This window comes from Rhinoderma darwinii, chromosome 3 (assembly GCF_050947455.1).
Source record: "Rhinoderma darwinii isolate aRhiDar2 chromosome 3, aRhiDar2.hap1, whole genome shotgun sequence".
Lineage (NCBI taxonomy): Eukaryota > Metazoa > Chordata > Amphibia > Anura > Rhinodermatidae > Rhinoderma > Rhinoderma darwinii.
Window position 1 is genome coordinate 144,998,854 of NC_134689.1, and position 15,067 is coordinate 145,013,920.

General features: G+C 40.2%; 1 long non-coding RNA gene across 1 annotated transcript in view; it reads right to left on the reverse strand.

Moving 5' to 3' along the window:
• Positions 1 to 974: 974 nt before the first annotated feature.
• The window catches only part of LOC142751120 (uncharacterized), a 55,493-nt gene continuing 41,400 nt past the window's right edge, over positions 975 to 15,067 (reverse strand). The window contains exons 2-3 of the long non-coding RNA XR_012882715.1: positions 7,481 to 7,594; positions 975 to 1,054 (exon numbers count right to left, since the gene is read on the reverse strand). This is a non-coding gene — a long non-coding RNA (uncharacterized LOC142751120). The remainder of the gene's footprint in view (positions 1,055 to 7,480; positions 7,595 to 15,067) is intronic.

Consider the following 15,067-nt stretch of genomic DNA (forward strand, 5'->3'; position numbering starts at 1 on the left):
AATCAGTGGGGAGTCAGCAGCCAAACAAGATCAAAATGTCTGACATGTTTCTAGGTACCCTTTTAATATAACTTCAACACCAATCTAGCAAATTCCTTATCCGCTAATGACAAGTGTTAAATAGTCACATGAAAAGCAGTTGCAAATTGAGGTATATTAGCAGACATAATGCTCTTATGAATGATCTCCTTTTTGTCTGGACATTAGCCGTTACATTTAGTCGGCACTGGCATTTAATGAACACTATCCTTCTATTGGCAATTACCATTAGAAGGGTTAAGGATGCCCTTGGCGATATCGCACGTATTCTGCCCTAGAAGTGTCTCTAGGAGTGCTTTAGAGGGGAAATGCAGTCTGATAGACATCATCGACTGGAACAACCTCATATGAAAATATACATCCACAAGGAAGAAAAGAAAACCTGGACCACACATCCACTTGCTATAATTGATCTATTGCGGCTCAGCAAAATAAAATGTACGAATATGAGGTTCATTTTGATCAAACTGCATAAGCCCACTTGCCACTTCACGGCGACCTCTTTCAAGTTGGTCTCTACTCTACTCAGTGTAGTATCCCATGGTAACCAATGCCGCTGCAACAAAGCACAAACAGAGGGAGCAACCCAGGAGACCAACAGCACCCATGCTGCCAGTCTAAGCCACCTTGGCTCTGGACCACGTCCTGCCACAGATACAGCACTACAACAACAAAATATTACCACAAAAAAATTAACAGATGGAAAAAGCTCACCTTTCCTCATGAAAATATGGTGGTATGCATGCCTCCGAAGGAATTAATACTTACCACTAGATTCATGATCCATGACTCCTGAATCCTGCATTTTGTCATGTGCATGAGGCCGAACACACTAATATGCCGGCAGAGTTTTTTTGTTTTTTTTACCTAGATTGGTATTTCAATCAAATATAAATTTGACTTGTTTTCTTTAATTCTTGTTTTATACTTTGGTGATTGGTTTATACAGCATTTTCATTCTTTGCCATATGTATTTTATTTTTTTCTGCAACTGATCCAAGTTGATTGTAAACTGCTGAAAACAGAAAAAACTTTTGCATCAGTTACGTAATCTAATACCCACTCACCTCAAAGAAAAACAGAACATAATGGGAACATGACAAAAAAATGACAGAACTGATATATTTGGACGATTCAAACTGATGCATCAATTTGTCCCAAAAATGAATAGGATCTGTCAACATCAGTTTAAAAAAAAAAAAAAAAACATACTGCAAAACTTTTAAATGTAGTCTGAAACCAAAAAGGATAAAAAGGTTCCCCAACAAGTAGCAATTCTTACACCAACAAATCCAACAGATATACATATCTAGACAGATGGCATGATATTGAACTATAGTTTAATTACAAACACAATTTTTTTAATCATTATCATTATTTTGAAAAATTACTTTTCAAAAAATGCTAAATACCATATACAGTGCATTCATCATAAAATTCTACAAAAGAAGTATATTCCTTATCCCCCCCCCCCACCCGATGGATTATGAGGATTGACCCTTCAACGTTAAAAGAACACTCGTAATCATAAATCCGTCTTTTCAGTTTAATCTAAGCTTCACATATTATTAAATGAGCAAACATCAATTTTCTCGCTATAAAAAGCCTTGTCTTATGACTCATTTCTCTTTATGTATAGAATGAAAAGATCCTGCTGGCATGTCGCCAAAGACAAACAAGGGGATCCAGAGGGAATACCATATTCATTTTAAGCTGTATATATCAAAATCTTTATCCAGTATGTCACGACCGTGGGGAATGTGGACCCACCTTTGCCACTCCGCCATAACGGAGTAGCAGCTGGCCAAACAAATATATATAACAGTCGCTTGGTCGAGGGTACATGGATGGCAGGCTGGTGCCGGATAACTGGAAGCTGGCTTGTGCTGGATTATCGGACTAGTCATGGATACAGGACACAGATACGGAAGTCGTTACCGATACAGGACTTGACACGGACACTGGACACTGAAGTCGTCACGGACACTGGACTTGACATGGACTCCGGACATGGATACTGAAGTCGTCACGGACATTGGACTTGACATGGACACCGGAGACGGATACTGAAGTCGTCACGGACACTGGGCTCGACACGGACACCGGACACGAATACTAAAGTCGTCACGGATACCGGACGGAAACAGATACTGACGTCATCACAGACACTGGATACGGAAACAGGCTATGGAACCTTTGCAGACTAACACAAGTAGAGGACAGAGCGCGCCGGAATCCCTGAGAAGGGAGACGCTGGCCGAATAGACATAGACCTGTGGTCGCATCTTCCGGTAAGAGGGGGATGCAGGCAGTCCGCGGCTGCGGGCATTACACAGTATAACTCAATTCCGAGGAAAGGCAAAAGTTTTAAATAGGCTGATTCTATCTTCCTTAGTTAATTAAAGACTACACCAGGTCTTAACACTCGCTTTAATATTTTTATTCAAAGGTTTAATATTTAAGTCAATAAAAGCCTCTAACCTAGATGATATTGAAAGTATGGAAATGAAGAACCTTGCACTACAACTATTATGTTGCAATCATTACCCAGTTCACAACTACCTATAGGCAGGAGTATAGACTTTGCCAATTTATTCTGAGGCCAGAAAAATATCTAAATCTGTCACTAGCTACAGAACGAAAGAAAGATCCTCAGAGGTATTAGAGAGAGGTACATCTGCGTAAAGAGAGATTTTATCCTCTCTACCCCTTTGCACAAAGCCCTTAGGCTGCCTACCCTTCTGAATGCACTCAGCCAGAAGCGCGGTAACCAAGGCAAACAAAAAAGGGGAGAGAGGACAACCCTGTCTAGTAAATCTAGAAGGAAAAAAAGTTCTCCGACAATGAGCCATTAATAACTAGCCGAGCTTTTGGATTTGGATATAACTGTTTGATCCAACTCATAAAATTATATCCCATATTTTTCAAGAACGGCCCACATGTATTGCCACTCCATGCTGTCAAACGCATTTATAGCATCCAAAGATAAAATAGAGTAACTTTCCATACCCGCACAGTTCTAAATGTTATAGAGCAATCTCCTAATATTAATGTTTGTAGATTTTTTAGGAAAAAAATCTATTTTGGTCCAGATGAACCAGATCAGCAATCACTTTTGCCAATCTACTGGAGTTTAGCAACACAGTTTAGTAAGGAGATTAGATTAGACGAAATGCATCCAGTGACAAAACATATTTCCCCTATTTTGGGATTAATGTTAGATTTGCTTCCAACATAGAGGGTGGAAGGGCCCCTTTTCATATTGGAATTTTAAAGACACTCTTAAGTTCGGACGACAGGGGGGTCTGAAATTCATTTAAAAAAAATCAAACGGGAGCTTATCAGCACGGGGGATTTACGCAGAGCTGATTCCTGCAGTGCGCTCTGTAATTTCGCCATAGTGATTGTTGCATCCAGTAGGACTCTTTGTGCAACAGAGAGAGAAGGAAAGAATATTTCGTTAAGATACTCCTCCAACTCCCTTGATTTTTTTTTGCACCCTGGTAGTGTATAGTTCTGTGTAAAACTCGACAAAAATTAACGCATTCTTATCTCTAATATTATGAATTTTACTATCCCTATCTCTTATTGCCAAAATGACGTGTCTTGCATCCTGCACCCTATCCATATTAACCATTAACTTACCTGGCCTCCCAGCTTCAGCATACAACCCTCTCCCACAGAAAATATTAGAAGTCTGTGCCTTTTTTTTCTAAAAGCGGCTTTAAAGCTTCCTCTGCTTCTGCCCAGTTCTTCTTCACTATAGAGGACCCATATTGCAGGAAATCATTTTTCACCTTATTCAGTTGACATTTAAGCGGAGTCTCCTCATTAGCATTTGATCTTTTACATAATACAGCTTTTTTGATAAGCAGTCCCCTGATAAAGACCTTAGCAGAATCTCAAATTGTCTGAAAAGAAGCTGGGTGGCCATTAATCTAAAAAAAACTCCACTGCTTGTCTAAGTGTATCCTTCCATGTTGGAATCAGCTTCAATCAATAAGGATTGAGCCTAAATATTGGTTTAACATGAGTATTACCAATTTCTAGTTTTATCTAGGTTGGAATGGTCGAAAACACCTCTGGATTCATAGGACACATTTTGGATGTAATAAATTGATTTATTACGGTCATGTAGCTGTGCAAGAAAACCTCATGAGATTTGTTAAAACAAGAGTAAATTAATCTATGATGATACGACAGTCTCCACGCACTGTGCCAGCCATATTTCATCACCTAGACTGCCAAGGGAAAGGAATACATCCTAAAGTCATGTCCTCCCATCCTTTGCCAATCTCTCCACTCATCTAAAACGTAATTAAAATTGCATACCACTATAAGTGGATATGTAGTTTTATCATTGAGAAATAGTTGTAACTTCACGGGGACAATGGAAGCGAAGGAAAAGGGGGCATAGATTGAAGTCATAAACACTTTCTACCCTATAAGTTTGGTAATAGGAAGACATACTGGCCCTCCTCATCTATTCATTTTGAAATAACTTGACACTTAATATCCTGATGTATTAATATACTCACCACTCTGGAGGAGTTTGTGTAACAAGTATGGAATTGCTTAGGTATCTATCGTTTTTGTAATGAGAAAATTATTTTCATTGTCACATGTGTCTCCTGGAAACCCACTATGGCAAGAAGATAGTGTTTTATTAGATCGAATATTACAAGTTTTTTAGTCTTGCAGATTGCACACATGTCACGATAGAATATGTATCAACACATGTCATAGTAAGGAAATTAAAAAAAAAATAAAAATAGGGAAAAAAAAGGCCTTTCTCCTACCAACTTATTTCCCTATCGAATCTTCCCCCTCCCAAACCTCCTAGTTGACCAGCTGGTGTGTTGCCAAAAACCCACTAGTCCTTACATGGATATTAACGCCCACCCACCATACGCCACGCCAGACCGCCGCCAACCAAGCGAAAAGTCTAGAACATAATTTAGTACTAAACTCACACCATGCTGATGCTCTATTGCCACACAGTAAGCAGTACTGAGCTCCGGCCATGCTGGTACTGGTCATAGCAACTGCCCCAACAAATCTCCAAAAACACACAACAACGAGAACAACAACAACTACTATGACTCAGCAGGTAATTCCTACTTTAGCAGACGGCATTGTTGATTGGTAGCTCTAGATACCCTAAAAGTCCATCCTCATCGCTGCGTCCGGAGCAGAGAGAAAAAAAAAGTCTTAATTTAGATCGAAAAGTCGTAAAATATCTCTCACCATTTTTAAAGGGCCAATTCTGATTTCTCAATCTCTGTATTCAGTACCACTGCCTCTAATGGTCCTAGGGATTATGTGGGGACAACTGTCATAAGACAAAGCTGTTGGGTCTTGCTAGATCTAACACAGCCCTGATTGTTACAACATTATCAGAGCTATATTCCCCTGTAACTTTGAACAAAAATTATTCAATGTGTCCAAAGCCCTAAAAGCCCCTGTTCCGATGCAGTTCCCTTACGTATACTGGTCCTAGGTGGGACTGCTACCTCTGCACCCCCCCCCCATTACAGCTATGCCCCTGCGTCTTAAGAATTGATTACATTTGATTTTATGAAATAAACAAATGAACACACATGTACATATGAGGACAGATTTATCAATTTCTGCTATAAATACGTAAAAAAAATGCCATATTGGCCAAACGCCATATTTGTGAAGTCCCTACTACGCTTTTTCTGAAACATAGTTACTGTCACACTGTGTATAACTCATTTCTCATTTATTAAATTTTTCCTACACTTTTTTCACTATTTCTCTTTTCTGAATCTTGTCCCACCAAACAGTTTTTTCCTATAGCATGAGTCATAAACAGGACACACATACAAATGTGTTAAAAAAAAGTGGACGAGACTTCAGATTTTCGTTGTGTGTAACTGATCTATGGAGGATTTTGACATTCTTCTAAATAAAAGTGTTGGAATACAATGGCAGGTCTGACCTTGCGTTACTTTAAGACAACGGCAGATTGAATAAGTGCCCTGATGAAAAATTTGGCGGACACTGCGCTGGGGGAAGAGACTAGTGCACCACTTGCATTCAAAACTTCTCCCCCATTGTATTTAAATGTTCAGGAATGAGCTTTAGTATACAGGTCACACTGGTAAAAGGTTATGTGCAATATATCTATAGGCAGTACAAAATAATTTTAAGAACAGCTGCTCAGTGTTTATTACTTGCTCTCTGATCCATTATAATGAGGCTGATTAATACTCAGCACAGCGAGATCATTAATCTTCTTCTAGTACTTTAGGGAAGAAAGCAGTTCTCTTTTGCTTTCAGTACAGAACTAAAGCATTCCATGAGCAACAACAAGTCATTAATAAATGTCAATAATACTAAGAGTTTTGTTTTCGAAAAAAATTAAATATGATGGTTTGAGCACAATTTTATTTCCCCTGATAATTGAAATATAATTTTTTTTATATATACAGGCATGATTTGTTTAATCCAATGCAAATAGTGAATATTTTACATAATTAGAATTACTGTATGTTATTAGACATTTTATACAATTAGATTTTGTCAAGGATTAGATATTGGCAATGAACGACGTTGAATGTTTATTAAAATTCTGAAAGGAACAACATTCTATTGTAAAACATACTTTAGATTTATACTGACAATAGGTTCAAATTCACTGACTTTTTTTATTCCAGGTATTGCTTTCACCTCTAAAAATATGACAAACATCAATGAATATAAAACTACAGTATAATAAAATTTGGGTTACATGCAAATATATCACATAGCTCTATTCAGGCATCATTAAAGGGGTTGTCCAGTCCCTAAAAATTGATAGCCTATCCTCAGGATAAGACATCAATAGCTGAAGGGTATGGGGTCCGATTCCAGTGACGCCAAACTATCAGCAGTTTTGAGGGGGGTGCAGCGCATGTACAAGCGCTGCTACCCCTTAATTCCTACTTGCTCACTGTGAATTGTCGACATGCATGTAGCGGAGATTCACAGTATTGCAGCCTTCTCCTATTCACTTCAATGGGAGAAGAAGGCTGCAATACCTGTGAATCGCAAGAAGAAATTAAGAGGAAGCAGCGCTTCTACAAGCACTGCACCCTCTTTAAAACAGCTGATCAGTAGGGGTTCCGGGAGTCGGATCCCGACCCATCAGCTATTGATGGGTTATCCTGAGGATAGGCCTTACATTTTTAGGGACTGGACAACTCCTTTAAGACGCTATCCTCAATAGTTTTGAATACAACTTCCCCATCTAAACACACTAGGACCAATTTCACGGGATTAACCTATCAGTATGTTTTTGGAGTGAGGAAGGAAACTGGAGCATTGCCATTCATTGAATTTGAACCCAGTACTAACCACTGAGCCAAGTTTCTGCCTAAATACATACCATTAAAAGGTCTTGATTCATACAGAAGAGAAGTGATATTAATTATACCTTAAACAGAGGCGTAGCTAGGTTCTTCAGCACCCGGCGAAAAGATTCAGTTTGGCACCCCTTCCGCGAACCTCTTTCCCGACATCTCCTTCCTCCTCGCCAGGTTTGCTTTCTCTACCAATAAATGAGATGTGATTTTTTTTTCATCTTTTTTTGTACATTTTACAAGTAATATATGTAGTTATATAAGGGAGGGAGTTAACATAACAATAAGAGGTCAGTGCCTGACTAAAACAAATAGTAAAACTTAGGCTAATGAGACTATATTTTGACGTAATGAACAGCCTCCTCTTGTAGATAGTGCCACACACCCCCCGTGCAGATAGTGCTACACACCCCCCTGTAGTTAGTGCCACACACCTTCTCTTCTAGATAGTGCCACACAGCCCCCCTGTAAATAGTCGCACCTCACTTGTAGATACTGCCACACAACTCCCTGTAGATAGTGCCACACCCACCCACCCACTTGTAGATAGTGCCACACAGCCCCCTTGTAGATAGTGCCACACAGCCACCCTGTAGATAATGCCACACAGCCATCTGTAAATAGTGCCACACACCCTCCTGTAAATAGTGCCACACACACCCTCCTGTAGATAGCACTGCACCCCTCCTCCCTTCACATAGCACCATTGGGTCTCCATAGAGGAGCCTCACATGTCACTGTCCATATACGTATAGTGACATCAGGGGCTTCTCCATCAGTGGAATCCCCGGGAAGAGCGTCGGCAACGATTTGGCCGGGGATTCCTCCATACCTTCCAACTTGCAATTATCACAAAGAGGGACAACTGATGTGGCATGCATAGCAACACAGTATAATGCCCTCTAGCTGCCCTCACACAGTATAATGCCCCCTAGCTGCCCTATACAGTATAATGCCATATAGTTGCCCCATACAGTAGAATGCCCCCACAGATGTCCCATACAGTATAATGCCCCGATAGCTACCTCCATACAGTATAATGCCCCCATAGCTGCCCCCATACAGTATGCCACCTTAGATGCCCCTAGTGCCAGTGCCCACATAGATAGGGCCACAGTGCCCATGTAGATAGTGCCCACAGTACCCATGTAGATAGCGCCAGTGTCCCCTGTAGATAGTCCCCCTAAATAGTATGACAGTGCCCATGTAGATAGTGCTACACCCCCTTGAAGATAGCAGAACCGTCCCTGTAGATAGCGCTACCTCCCTCCCCCTGTAGATAGAGCCATTGGGACTCCCACTAGGAGCGGAATCCCCAGCCAGAGCATAGGCCGGGTATTCCGCTCTTAGATGCTACTTTTTATAAATGCACAGTAACATCACTGTCTATATGTGGACAGTAACGTCAGGGGCTACTCCTGAAGCTGAAACCCCTGCCATAGTGTCGGCAACGGGAATTATGCTACAGAGGGGCCACTGACTTCACTGTCCATATATGGACAGTGACGTCAAGAGCTTCCGCGGGCATATCGCTCTAAGCATGGCTGTGCCCGGGGAGTCCTCGCGAGCGGAGGAGTGCCCTCTGCTTCTCTGCTCTGAACTAATGATGAAGCAGGGAGCTTACTGTTCCCTGGTTCAGCATTAAGTTCAACTGTATCTGCATCCTGCGGATGCAGATATAGTTGACTGCGGGCATACCACAGGCCGCCCGGGATGGATGGGAGGCATGTTTCCTCTCCTGGAGGATAGTGACGTCAGGGGGGATTCCGCTCCAGGACCAGTAGTCAATTGTACCTGCGCCCAGCACGGCGTTCCAGTACCGTCTCTCCCTGTTGTGCCCGGGGCACACCAGTTGCCCCACCTGCAGCCCCCTAGCTACACCACTGCCTTAAACTCTTAAACTTTCCTTTACAAGGTGCTCAACATTTAAATAAAAATGTTAAATACATTTATTGGCATTTCAATGATATGTCCCAAAAGTAAGAAGAGCTATATTTGTACATAATAATTGAAATTTTTCACACATATATATGCTGCAATCATTTCAAGAATATATGCAGCTTATTCACTTGTCATTACAGGGGAACGGATTTATGTAGGAGGGAAGAATGTGTCAAGAAGTTTGTATGAGTATGAAAATAAAAGAAACCCCCCCCCCCCTAGTTGAATATAAAACAATTATTGGTGCCACTTCTGCCCTTCTTATAGCTATGCCCCTGTCTGTGGTTAAAGGGATTTTACTATCTTGGATATTTATGGCATATCCACCTCTGGGACTCAACTCTATCCTTAGAACAGGGCCCGGGATCCCATCTTACCTTTTCTTGCTCCTGTTGATCTATGATGTTTCGTATCTCCCATAGAAGTAAATGGAAGTTAGAAAAACAGCGCAGCACAGCGAGCTATGCTGTTTCCATAACTCGGGGGATACACTCACTGTGCTACACTGTTTCCGTTACTCCTATTTACTTCTATGTGAATTACGGAAACAGCGCAGCTCAGTTGCTTTTGGTCTCCCAACCACCTTGATAGCCCGTGGCCAAAGAGCAGCGAGAGCAAGAGAAGGTAGAATGGGGGTCAAGGGCTCCATTTTAGAGATAAGTGCAGGTCCCAAAACAAAAGTTCAAAAACATAATATGAATTAATTGATGAAGACTTCTGTCGCTAGCAAGTAAAATAATAACGTTTGTCTATAACTAAATAAGGCTTTTTCATCTATTTGGAGCCTAAATGCATAATAAGGATTATTTAGAAAATATTTTGGAAATATTTTTCAAAGGAATGTAGGTCTAGATACATTCGGATTGCCAGTTTTGTTTTGAACTTTCAGTCAATATAGCCTTTTATTGCATGCATTGTTATTCCCACTTTACTGCTTTTATATAGACAAAGCATTATTAAAAATATGTAGTCCATTCTTCCTAACAAACTTATTTTGTGACTAAATAAGGAATATTTTCTGGAGTCTCTGTTGTCAGCAAAATAGTTTTAAACCACTTGGAGATTCAAGCTTGTTTCTAATAATACATTTTTTATTAGATAGATACTTCAATGTCAACACATAGTCATTCATCAACAACCAATGTAAGAAAATACAGCCATAGAAATTGATATATGTGTGTGTAACATGTATACAATTCCAAATATAGAACGAAAACTAGCACACTATAGCTATTACGGTATATAGAAATCAAATTAGTGTAAGCAATAAACACCAGTAACTCAGTCCTTTCTAGTTTTAAGTAGAACTTTTCTATATCAATATCCTAAATGATCACTCCAAATATAAATCAAATCGCACACATCAATAAATTAATCCATAGACAAATAAAGGCATACACAAAGGAGATGGAATTTTCATTGTTTGTTTCTAGAATTTGACATGACTTGCATGAACTTTGAAATCATCACTATATTCAGCACATGAGCATAACTTCCTATAACTGTGCACATTTACCAAGTTTGAAAGCTGGATTTTTTTTAATTAACATATTACCTCAAAAGTAATTTGAGTATTGACGTTTTTATGGTCCGAATTACTTTTAACCATGAAATAAAATACAGGTTTAGCAGCTAGGCAGATGCTTTCTGTAGTAATATAGCAGATTTATTAATGCAAATCTGTTCATTAGGTCAAAAAGAGGGACGTTTAAGGAGCAAAAAGGGACAGAGAGATTTCAGTCGAAAGTAGGGACTGTCCCTCCAAAAGAGGAACACTTGGGGATTTTATATTGGTAAAGTCGGATAGAAATAATGTAACATTGGTTAAAGAGCAAAAGTGGAAACAACTATGGCAGTTTTTGGAGATTTGGGCAGGGAAAATATACAATAGTCAGGAGAGAGTATGTGTGAGTATCCTTTGAACAAATAGACATAAAAGAAAACAGTCTAATTCAGGGAAGTAACAGGGACGTCCTATAGCAAAACTTAAAACAGCACACAACGTCACCCTTACCATCAACACTGCAGGCGTAAAAGTTGTAGTTATTATGTTTTTCACCTTGTCCCTTATGTCTTTTGCTGCCTTTCAATGATCCGTTAGTGCTTTGCTTTCCAATACATTGTCTCCTTTTTCTCCTTCGCTTTCAGTGAGTTCAGTGTGTGAGTGTGTATTAGGGTCAGAGATAAGAATTTGCTGCAGGAGTTACACTTGCAGAGCATGTCTATGCAACCAAGTCTCCATCAGTTATTACAAAGTGGTGATGAGAGATCCTATGATCGAAGGGATGAGTAAGAGGATAACAGTTGAAAACGTGGTCTTCCTGGTGATAGTTATGATTATATCAACCTTAGAATTGGGTAGAGGCAAGGATAATAATGCTGGACAGCACCGGAGAACTTACTAATAATAAATAATCACTCTGTGGTAAAAGACACAGTAGGAGCAACAATGGGACAAGTATAAAATTTAAAAAAAGGCAGCTCTTGAGCGGGAGGATATTTGGAATTAAATTTTTGCTCGCAAACTAGTCAATCAATCATAAGCTATTCTAAGAATTTGGAGAGAGATGAGCTGCCCAATATGTCGGGTGTGAAAATTTTGCCAGATTATTAGATGATACAGCTATAGAAGTATTCCTTGTGAATTAAAATAGCCAATATCTGTTGATGTATTCTTGCCACAGAAAATCCATGGGCAGGAAGTTAGTTCTTGCAAACAGGGTATCATCAGAAAATCTCAACTGTTACTGTATGACAAGATTATAGGACTTTTGGATAGCCTTCTTTTTGATTTTTGATGAGGGTATGTTCACACGTACAAAAAGAAGCGGCTAAAAATTACAGAGCTGTTTTCAAGGGAAAACAGCATCTTGAATTCAAGGCTTTTTTGAAGCTGAAAATGAAGCTTTTTTCATTTGAAGCATCTTTTGTGGGAGTTTATTTTAAGGTGTTTTTTGAGGCTTCTTTTTACAAGGGGTTTTTAAAATTCAGCAGCGTAAAAATACACCTCATGTGCACAGCTGTTTTGCTAGTGTTTTTCCAGACGTATTTTAAGGCGTTTAAGCTCAGAAATACGCCTGAAAAACTACATGTGAACATACACTAAGAGCAACTTGATGGATTTTTGCCAGTTACTTAATGGCAACTCAAACTAAACCACTATGAGGCCACCAGATAGTAGAAGCTGTAAGCAACTCCAAAGTTACTGTATGCTCTGCATGTGTTGTTTGACAAGGAGGAGTTTCTCTATTCCCCATGATATCGCTGCTCTTATTCCATTGTGGAACCATTGCCAGAAGCAAAATTGTGTCTACAGCAATATGATGGAGATCTACTATACTACATGACCAAAAGAACGTGGGCACTTGAAAAGTACAAATTTGCTTGTTGAAAATTTCATTCCGAAACTACTGTCAATAACAAGATGCACCAACTAAATGTTATTAACCCCTAGCCGCACTGGTCAGTATATATACATCAGTGCAGTAGGTGACTTCCCACACGAGGATGTATAGTTACTGAGACGTTTCCGATACACACTGTGAGTGACTGTGTGCACCGGAAACAAGGAGAGCAGCTGTGCCCGAAGCTAACACTTCCAAGTCACCAGCAATGGACCCCGAATAGCAGTCCGCTGCTGGCGATCGATGTGATCATGGATCTGTACAGATGCACCAACCACATTGTATCTACGTCAAAAAGTTTTAAAAACCGTTCCCAGGACTTTTAGTTAAGTCCAGGAATGGTTACAAAGGTCCCCCCTCACTGCCCCATGCCCCATGTGACCGGCAATGGACCAATAGAAGCGGTCCATTGTCGGCAATTGCTGTAAATGGGGGGTTGGTTCAGACCCACCAATCACAGTGCGTTTTTTTCCAGGGCTAGCAAAAAATACTGGATACAGTCTCTGATCTCTTAGTTGGTGAATAGAAGTTGGGGACATCAGAGCCTGTATCGTGTTGTCAGCCCATCATAGTTAAAAAAGCAGAATTACCCCTAATTTTCACATCCCCCTGTTCACAGTCTGTGACACCACCACCTCCCAGTGTATAATGGAGATTTTTTTTTAATTTTTTCTTTTTATCATAATTCACAAAAAATAATTTCGTTCTTAGGTAGTTTTCTAGCTCGTCTACGTCAATTAGTCACATCAGTTGTCAGTTACTCAGCGTTAATCCGTCGTGTCAGCTTGTCAGTGTCAATCCGTAGCGTCCGTTTGTCCGTCGTTTCACTTGTCAGTCAGCGTCAACCATCACTGTCAGTCGCGTCACTTGTCAATTAGTAAGCGTCAGTGCCAGTTAGGGCCTGTTCACATCAGTGTTCGCTTTCCGTTGAGGGGTCCTGTCAGAGGTTTCCGCCGTGGAACCCCGCAACGGAAGTCAAACGGAAACCACAGCTTCCGTTTGCATCACCTTTGATATCAATGGTGACAGAAACATCGCTAATGGTTTCCGTTTCTCACTATTCCGGCAGGTTTCCATTTTTACGACGGAATTAATAGCGCATTCGACTGCGCTATTGATTCCGTAGAGAAAACGGAAACATTCCGGAACGGTGACAAACGGAAACCATTAGCAATGTTTCCATCTCCATTGATATCAATGGTGATGCAAACAGAAGATAAGGTTTCCGTTTGATTTTCCGTTGAGGGGTTCCACGACACAAACTGACACGAACGGAAACCAGAGGTTGATTTCAATGGTGACGGATCCGGTGCCCATGGTTTCCGTTTGGCTCCAGATCCGTCATTTTGCCTGAAACAATAGCGTAGTGGATCAAAGCTCAGACGGAATGTCAGAGCGTGAACCCATCGCAGATGTGAACAGAGCCTAAACCCAGACTGTGCATAAAGGACTGCTTCCGCATCTACCACACCTCCCTGGATTAAAAATTTTATACTTTTAAACCCCCACCCTTCCCTTTATCATTCTGGTCTTTTGCAAATTTTTTTAATTGGACACCCTAAAAAACAACAACTTATAATAAAACTAAAAGCCCTCATTATACTCCTAGATGAATACCTAATACTCTAACAAATGTGTATGATCTGCACAATTATTTTGGCCTATGCTTGTGGCCAAAAAGCATCCAAGTAAAATGAATGCCTCAAAATCCTTGTGGTGCTCCTTCATTTCCACACACTTCTACATATTCAGACAACATATTTAGACTACTTTGGGGGTATTTCTGCCCCAATAAATGTTGAGGTGCTTTCCTTCACTTACATGCTCTGTGTCTGAAAAATCTGTCCTATAATTGACGCATTTGTGAAAAATGTAACATTTTATTTTTCATGCCAGATTTCTACTAAATTCAGCAAATAAAACAATGGGGTCATAAAAGTGATCACACCCCTAGATGAATTCTTTATGGGGTGTAGTTTCCATCCAGCAAAATCTGTGCTCCAAATGGTTCTCCTTCCCTTCTGAGTCCTGCCGCGGGTCCAAGCAGCAGTTTATGACCACAAATGGGGTATTGCCGTAATCGGGCGTAACTGCTTTTCAAATGTTGGGGTGCTTATTGTTCCTTTATTCCGTGTAAAATTTTAAAAATTCTATGTTTTTTCAGAAAAAAAGTATATTTTCCTCTTCAGAGACTAATTTCCCTAAATTCTGCAAAAAACCTATGGAGTCAAAATGCTAACTATACCCCTATATAAATTCCTTGAGGGGTGTAGTTTTTAAAATGGGGTCACTTTTGTGAGGATTCAACGTTTTTGC